Here is a 9,210-nt window from a genome sequence, read left to right on the forward strand (position 1 = left end):
TGCAGTGAAGAAGTTGTAGCAAGAAGCCTGGTGTGCTGGTGCACTCCTGTAATCCCAGGAATTTGGGAGGCTGAAGCAAGGAAGATCGTGAGTTCAAAGCCAGCCTCAGTAACTTTGCAAGGCCCTAAGCAACTCAGCAATACCCTGACTTTAAATAAAAATACAAAAAAGGCTGGGGATGTGGCTCAGTGGTTAAGAGTCCCTGGATTCAATCTCTGATACCAAGGAAAGAAGGAGGAGAAGGGGAAAAAGAAGAAGTTGTAGTAAGAAGCACTGTTGCCAAATAAAACAATAACATGGATTGACAACTTTTTCTTTCTCTTGAATGCCATTGCTTGAGAAAAGCCAGTAGGGTGAGGGAGAGCTGGTGACCTGGTGGAAATCCCAGAAGAGACTCTGGGGAGCTTTCCAGAGAAGAGGCACTGGTTCTTCATGCAGTAGCTCAACCAAGTGTTCATCGAGAGACTTCCACACTTCCAGACCTGGAGCCCGTGGGTACTGGGTCTAATTTCTCTCTACAGCTTAGAGGTCTCCTGTTCCTGTGTGCAGGTGGGTTCAACAGTCCACTTGATAGGATCTGGGTTACTTTTTGATGGAAATAGTGCAGGAAAGGAGGCTGGGGGCCTAAGCAGTCAGGAGCCCAAGGAGGCAAAGGCAGGAAGTCAGTGGTGAAGTGAATTGAGAAGGGGAGAGAGCGGGGACAATGGTGAGAAGTGCTAAAAATGTATTTGGTGCCCTTATGAAAGTAGGAAGAGAGTGGAGATGTGTCAGAAAACCTCTCCCAGATTCCTACACAACTGCAGAGAGAATGCAGGCAGGTGGACAGCAGACAAACCTGTGGTTGAGTGTTTGTGTGAAAAAGCTATGTGGGGGTCTACTTATACTTTGGGCTAGGCCCCAGTTCCTCCATTTTCAGTTAATGCCAGTGTTGCCATTTTCCAGGGTAGTGTGTGTGTGTGTGTGTGTAGCAAGGGCTACTCTCATAGGGCCCTGGTCCACACCCAAGTCAGCCCTGAGCCCTGATGGAGTCCCCTGAGAGTCTCTTGAGGTCATTGTTCTGTGAACTACAAAGGAAGTCCCTGTCCAGGGGCCTGGCTGCTCCAGCCTCAGTGTGAGGTATCTTGTGTTGATGGTTAATCACGTGTGTTAACATGTGCTCCCTCTTTTTTTTTTTTGGTACTGAGATTGAACCCAGTGGTGCTCAACCCCTGAGCCACATCCCCAGCCTTATTTTATATTTTATTTAGAGACAAGGTCTCGCTGAGTTGCTAAGTGCCTTGCTAAGTTGCTGAGGCTGGCTTTGAACTCGCAATCCTCCTGCCTCAGCCTCCCAAGCCGCTGGGATTATAGGTGTGCATCATAGTGCTGGGCAAAATGTCTTTATTATTGGTTTCTTGCTAACTATTACATGAGAGTTTGCTGTGACTCATTTCAGAAAATATGAAAAATAATAATAATAGAACAAAAGAAACCCAAGCATTCAGACCAGGGGTTCTTTACTGGGGCCTCAGTAAACTCCCCCAACAAGTTCATGGATTCAGAAGATCCATGAACTTGGGTGGAGAGGAAAATGGAACGCTTATTATCCCCAACTCCTAACTGAATTTTAATGTTTTCTTCTATTTTAACTGTAGGCTAGAAGTCACAGAATGATTAGCAGTAACTGACTTCCTCACCAAGAAAAATGCAGGTGTTAGTATCATGTTGCTATTGCTGCAAATAGCTCCAAATATCATTTCAGCTCATCACTACACTGAAATCATAATTAGAGAGCTCTTAGACTGGGTTACTTGCTGCATTAACAAAGAAGCGTAAATATTACCATATTGCAAATATGCTTTATAAAAATATATAGGTGCTTTACCACTGAGCTGCATCCCCAGCCCTTTTGTTGTTGTTTATTTTGAGACAGGGTCTTGCTGAGTTGTCCAGGCTGACCTTGAACTTGCCATCCTCCTGAGTTGCTGAGATTACAGGTGTGCACCACCATACCTGGCTTTAATATATAGTTTTATAACTGTATTTCAATATAATTTATTTCCTTTATAATCTTACTTACTTTTACACATTTAAAACATTATTCTGGACCAGGTGCCCAGAAAGGGCACCTTCTCAAAGACCCCACCTCTTAACATTATCATATTGGGGATTTTGAGGAAACAAAAACATTCAGACCATCGCAGGGGGCTATATCCACATGGAGGCACCAAGAAGAAATTGGCTTCTAACTTGGGTACACGTAGACTCCATCTCAGGTCCTGGAGTTTCCCTAACCACAACTTGTTCCCCTGTACTAGCTCATTGTCAGAGCTGTTTGGATTTCAAACTTGATTCCTCACCCAAAGTTACTTTGATCCCATCTGTCTAACTGGGTTTTAAGTGATCGAAAGACTTTTTATTCTACAACTAGAAGATGCAATTAAAGAGAAGACACCATCACAGTGGTATCAGAGAGTATCAGGTATCGACAAATAAACAACCTGACAACCTGCACCGTCACCCCTGGTTACTCCCATCTGGTGCACACCACAGTCTGGGACCACCACAGCTCCTCTGCTGAGCTGCCATTGTGGCTGGCTTCTCTCCTTTAGCTTGAGTCTCCTCCTATTCTTCCCTCCTCGGTCAGTTTCTAGTAGTCTGCACTTGCTCTTCTCCTGCTCACCCCATGCCAGCCCATCTGGTGCTCCCATGATACCAGGAGAAGTGCTTTGTCTAAGTCACTCTGGGCATGAGTGGGGTCGGGGTGCTACTATGGACTGGACCCGGGGGGCACTTTACCACTGAGCCACATCCTCAGTCCTTTCTATTTTTTTATTTTGAGATAGGGTTTTGCTAAATCGCTGAGGCTGGCCTCAAACTTTTGACCCTTCCTACCTCAGACTCCCAAGTAGCTGGGATCACAGGCCTTCACCACCACACCCTGAACCCCTGGCCTTCTAAATGCCAAAAGCAAAGTACCATCTTCAGTTCTCCTCTCAGTTGCCCTTTGTGGCTTTCAGCACTGGTCACTACTCTTTCCTTAAACTTCTCCTGCTTTTCACATCATTTTCTCTAGGTCTACCCATTTTCTCAGTCTCCTCCAAAGTCTCCTTTGCTTCTTTCCACCCCATAAAAGGATTCCCTGGATTTACACACTCATCTCCAATGAACCTCACAGTCACCTTCAAGCCAATGTCTCAAATCTGTGCTCCTAACCCACAAGGCCAATGGCCCCTTAGACATCATCACATGGACACACTTGACCTTCAACACATCCCTGTCCCCTGGCACCCCATTTCCACCCTCACCCATAAACCATTCATATGGCTCAGGGTACCTAGTTGTAAACAACAGAATCTAGTCCGGCTGGCTTCAGCAGAAAGGAAAAAATTGAATTGCTGGGTGTCTTAAGAAACAGAATGGAGCTCAGTGCCCAAGAACAATGCCCTGGACCACAGCATAGAATTCCTTAATGAGCAAAGTGCCTCCCAAAGCCAGATCTTCTGCTGACATCCAGGCCACGGGAGCCTCCTTCTTCACATTGCTTCATCCTGTGGAGGACTCCTGGGGCTGCCTGACTGTGAGCCGGCTCCCACACCTGCACCCTTCTTCCAGGGTAGACTTATAATTGCACAAGAGAAAAGTGTTCAAAATTCTTAGGCAGCTGCAAATCATGATTGCCCGTTGCCAGGTCTTCCCTACACTGTTATTAGGTGGCCCCATGTCACACTCAGTAGCCAAACCTGGGCATTTCCTAGAGTCCTGAATTTCCCCACACTCTTCCTATCATTTGGACTTCCCCTGGGCTCAAGAGTCCCCCTCCCTTTCCACCTTCACCAGAGCTATCTGTTTCCATCTTCCTGATGGGCTCCTTCCCTCCATGCTGACTCCTCTTCCCCCCCCCCACCCCCGTCCTCCACACAGCCCAGAGAGCCACCCTTCACCTTTGAGAGACTGCAAGTCTCCAAGGACTCCTCACTGTCCCCAGGATCAAGCCCAAATCCTTAGCCTGTTTCAAGGCCTTGGGAGACTGGCCCCAGCTCTCCTTCCAGCATCACCTCCCATGTCCCATGGTCCCCACCTTCACCCACTGACTTTTGCAACAAGATGAAACTTCTCCCTCATCCTTACTGGGCCAATCTTGCATCCTCCTTACCTTTCCACACATGGGTCCCCTTCCCTCTTGTCTGGGTGGTGAAGCCCTAAGTTTCCATTCTAGTCCAGCCACTTGCTGATGCTGTGGACTTGGGCGAGTTAACTCACCTCTCTGAAACTTAGTTTTCTCTTCTGAAAACTGGTGATAATGTCCTCATCACTGGTATTTGTGAGAAGTACAGAACACAACTCTTCAGACTGTTTAGACAACCCGAGTGGGTTGAATGATGTCCCCAAGAACAAATGAGTCTATACCATTCCAACCTATGAATGTGACCTTATTTGAAAAAATGGTCTTTGCAGACATAATTAAATTAAGGATCTTGACATGAGATCATCCAGGATTCCCAGAATGGATCCTAAATCCAATGACAAGTGAGCTCATAAAAGAGAGGAGGAGGAGACCATGAGAAGGCAGGGGCAAAGATTGGAGCTGAGCTGTCACAAGCCAGGGAATGCCAGGAGCCACCAGGAGCTGGAACATCAAGGACAGATTCTTCTCCAGGGACATGGGTGGAAATGAGGGCCTGCTGTCACCTTGAGTTCAGACTTCCAGCCTCTGGACCTGTGAGAGATTAAATTTCTGTTGCTTTCCATTGCTGTTTGGGGCAATTTTTTTATGGCAGCTGGAGGCAATTAGCACAGACACTCAAAGGGTGTCTGTCCTCCTTTCTACCTATCCCTTCCATCAGGGATGCTACTGAAATGGGGATCCAGGAAACCAGGTTCGGGTCAGCCAACATCACAGTAAGACTTTCCTTTATAAGCAACCTCTGCAGAGAAAGTCTTTCCAGAAAATAAAGTGGAATAGAGACGTTGCCCTACCCAGGAAGGGAGTCGGCTTCCCCAAGAGCCAGAGAGGCAAGTAGATACTGGCTTCTGGTCCCCCAGCTTCACTGATCAAGGACAGAACAGGATAACTGGTTCCCACTTATCTTGGCTTCTTCTGAAGACACACGGGGAACTTATAGCTTGTCTGTGTTCAGTGTTGCTTGTTTGTTTCTCGGTGTATTCTAAGAAATGGGGGGACACTTTTTTCCCTGGGGCCTGCTTATTTTGACTAAGCTATCCCATCATGATTCCTAAGGAAACTACATAGAAATTAAGAGTCACCGGGATTGTAAAGGTGCCTGCTTCACTGCCCAGAGGTGAGATGCACCTGGGCCGAGAAGCCTGGGAAGACAGTGGCCAAGGGAAGAAGAAGGCTTTGTTTCTCCAACACCCACTAATAGGATATCATTGAATTGTCACCACAAGGTTTACTCCCAAAGTGAGCTCATCTCTCCTCACTGCAGAGAAGGAGCTTGGGCCATCAAAAGTTCAAAGGTCACTCACTGAGATGTGGCTGTGCCCAGACTCCACCAGCTATAGCACAAGAGGAGAACTGGGATGGAAGGAAGAAAGTTTAACCCTGGCTCTGCCACGCAAACCCGCCAACATCTCCTTATTCCTTGCAACCTGTGTCTTTGGCTCCTGTCTCACCTCATGTGTTTTTAAGGGAGAGAGGTGGCTAATGTGTCTTGTGAACTGTCACGTCTTTCCTAGAGGAAGGGACATAGCTCCTCAGCCCCACCCACTTCCTCATCTAGCTGGTGAGTTGAAGAGACCAACCACCCAGGACACACTGGCTCTCAGGTGGGAAAGACTGCAGAGGGTGGCCGAGGAAGGCTTGCCCTGAGCTGCTTCACAAGACAAAAGTAGAATTCAAGTGTGGTGTTTATAGGGGAGACGACTTTGGCCCAGCAAAGGAAGAATATCCCAGTAGATGAGGGAATTGGCTTTCCCTAGTGAGTAAGCTACCATCAGCTTTCAGGGGCCTTTGAGGTACAGAGACTGAATATACAAATGGATGTATCTCATGTCTAAATGAGATCAGTGACATACAATCTGCAGCCACCGGCTGGGAAACCAACCCCTTCTCTACAGAAAGCCGCCCAGGAAGCCAGCCCGCTGTGAGTCAGACAGGCAGGAAGTCAGTCTGCTATCTCTCATGACAATCCAGGAAGCCAAACCGCTGTAAACAATCAGCCCGACATGGCCAGGACTTGATTAGTAACTGACAGCTTCCCTAATTTTTGTCCCCACATCCAACTTAGGACATGCTAGGGGAAAGCTATGCGCTTCTAACCAAACACACAGGGCGCCCTGAATCTAGTTAGCCAACTTCCTCACGCCCGCAGCCTCCAACCAGGGGGCACCTGAAGCCTCCCTTGCCCACTATAAAGCCTTCCCACTCCTCTACGTGCCTGTGAGTCTCTCCAAATACACATGACTGAGTTCACTCTTGCTATAGCAGGCTCAGTAGGTGACCTTTTCTTTTCCCATTTGGTTTAGTTCCATAGTCCTTTCAAAAGCTAAGATGTAAATGTGTGGTGTGTGTGTGTGTGTGTGTGTGACTTTACTCCCATGTGAGAGTGTGTATACCCACGTACATGACCTCACGTGTTGCCCCTGCTCGTAGTCTGCTGGGTTTCGAGGCTCAGCTTGTTGACTTTCCAGACCTGAGCTAAATCCCTCACATGAGGCCCAAATGGTTGGATTTCAGCAGCACCTGAGATGGGAAGTTCACGTGAGCTCAGACCACCTTTCTGCAGCTGGGAGTGCAGAAAGCCACTGGAGGACCCATTGACCAGAGGGATGAGAGCCAGTGGATAATCTAGAAGGCTTGAGACCTCTTCTCCAGAAGGCCTGCAAGAAGCCAGCTCCCACCCTGGAGAACAACACTTTCTTTCACTCCTTGCTTTTTTGCCTCCTTTTCCTCCCTCCTTCCATTTTTTTTCTTTACTTTTTAATTTTTTTTTAATATTTTTTAGTTGTTGATGGACCTTTATTTATTTGTATGTGGTGCTGAGAATCGAACCCAGTGCCTCACGCATGCTAGGCAAGCGCGCTATCACTGAGCCACATCCCCAGCCCTCTTTTTTTACTTTTTTTACTTTTTTTTTGCTTTGTTTTGTTTTGGGGATTGAACCCCAGGCTGCCGACCTACTGAGCTACATCACTAGCCCTTCTTTTTTAAACAGGGTCTCACTAAGTTCCTTAGGACCTCACTAAACTGTTTAGGGCCTCACTAAGCTGCTGAGGCTGGCCTTGAACTTGCAATACTTCCTGCCTCAGCCTCCCGACTCACTAGGATTACAGGCATGCACTGCTTCTCCTGGCTTTCCTTACATTTTCTAGAATCACCTTCAGGTTCACCCTTCATGCACATGCTTTTGCCTCTGGCTCTGCTTTCTGGAGAACCCAAGCTGTCATTTGATATTTCAGAATCTAATTTTCCATCTCTACAAAAAAAAAAAGAAAAAAAAACCAGGACTTCTGGACCCTGTGCCTCGGCTGTCTGGAAGGAAGGGGAAACTCTGGTGACTAATCAAGTCCAGTGACAAGCTCTTTGGAGAGCAGCTCCACTTCCACATCAAATGTTCCTTCCAGAACCTGAGAGCAGTTTCAGAAGAAAGAGCCAAGTCCTTCCAGCTACTCCTGCTGAAGCTTCTTATCCAAGGCAACATTATCCGGCTCCTCCCCAAGGACATGCTCAGAGTCCTCTGCCTGTCCGGTCCTGAGGTCTCATGGGTGTGAAGCTATGTGCCCTTGGCTGCATAGTTCCAATTAACATCTGGACATCCCTGTCTGGGATGGATTTCTTCTTCTCAAAAGAGCATCCTCCAGGCACCAGAGACCTCACTGGCTCCTTAGTTCCTTGGTTTCCCTATAAATGTCAAACCATCCCTTCTGTGGAACCCAGCAATGTCTTTGAAGTGGCCATGGCCATGAACAGCCCAATATTATTTCACCAGGGGCTAAGAGGCTGCAGAAACCATCCGGGGACCTCAGCCTCCTTGCACTCCAGCGACTCCCATCCTAGTGGGGAGATGCCTACCCAGCCTTGGAAGGCAAGGAGGGCAACTGCTGAAAGCCAGAGGCCCAGAAACATGGAGAACTATGTGAGGATGGTTCCTCTCCCCGAAAGAGTCAGGGGGAATCCTCCCTCTCTGTGCTGGCCAGGAAGGAGAAGCCAAGAGTCCGAACTCCCAGGCAGTTTCCATCTGGACCAGTTTCTTTCTAGGCATAGAGCTTCAGCCAAAGAAAGTAGGGGGTGAGGAGGAGGCCTGAGCCACCAATCCTGCCCCTGGGTGCTCTGTGTGTGGTCTCCTCTGGTCCTTGGTTTTCCATCTACAACTAGGGTGAAGGCTACTCTGAAAATCACAGAAGCTTGCAATGAGCAGAGGCTTCAAGGGCTGCTAGCACAGGCTCCTCCATGTGCCCGAGGCCAAGAGTCTCACTCGACTGGATGATGGTTGACTATAACAGCTGGCCTTGGTGCTCCTACCGAGGAGCAAGTCCAACCATGGCTGGTCCAGATTTCTCCTGTCCAGGATCCTGTTAGTCCTCTACCTATCGTGTCATCCAGCATTCCCAGGTCACAACCAGAAAATGATTTCATGGCCCTCTCAGGTATGCAGGTCCATCCAACCCAAGGGACAGCACTATTACAGATAGACCTCCGTAAGAAGTTATTCCCATGGCAAAAGTGAGGAGTGCTCTTAGAGTAGTCATTCAACTCCTGATCATGAACCACTGGAAGCAATAAATCACCACCAGCACCCGCACATGCATGTATGTTTATACAAACTGCAAGAAAGAACTCATAAAATAAAACGTATCCTTATCACATGCAGGGAGCTCTGATATTTCCTATTCTTATTTAACCTGCTTTGCCTTTTAATGCTGGCTGCAACCCTCTAAACCAGTATTGGCAAACTTTTTTGGTAAAGGGCTAGGTAGTAAACATTTTAGGCTTTGAGAGCCGTAGGATCTCTGTCACAACTAACCAATTCAGCCATTGTAGTGGGAAAGGAAACAGAGGTGACTGTGTTCTAATAAAAATTTATTTATAAAAGTAGGTGGCTAGCTGAATTTGGCTTGAGCCACAGTCTTAACTGATGTCACACCCACCAATGGACCTCAATCCCTTGTTGGAAAAACACTGCTGTGAGGACCATGATCCATATCTTTCCTCCTAACCCAATTTTTCTCAGTATGCTCTTCTTCTCCATATAGTACAATTCTCCAGGG

General features: G+C 47.6%; 1 long non-coding RNA gene across 1 annotated transcript; it reads left to right on the plus strand.

Moving 5' to 3' along the window:
• Positions 1–368: 368 nt before the first annotated feature.
• Positions 369–8,812, plus strand: LOC131425042 (uncharacterized). Its single transcript, XR_009228849.1, has 2 exons — positions 369–549; positions 6,680–8,812. It is a non-coding gene; the product is annotated as an uncharacterized LOC131425042 (long non-coding RNA).
• Positions 8,813–9,210: the final 398 nt, after the last annotated feature.

Source organism: Marmota monax, unplaced genomic scaffold (assembly GCF_021218885.2).
Source record: "Marmota monax isolate L192 unplaced genomic scaffold, Marmota_monax_Labrador192_F-V1.1 WCK01_AAM20220418_F8-fsc00181, whole genome shotgun sequence".
NCBI lineage: Eukaryota > Metazoa > Chordata > Mammalia > Rodentia > Sciuridae > Marmota > Marmota monax.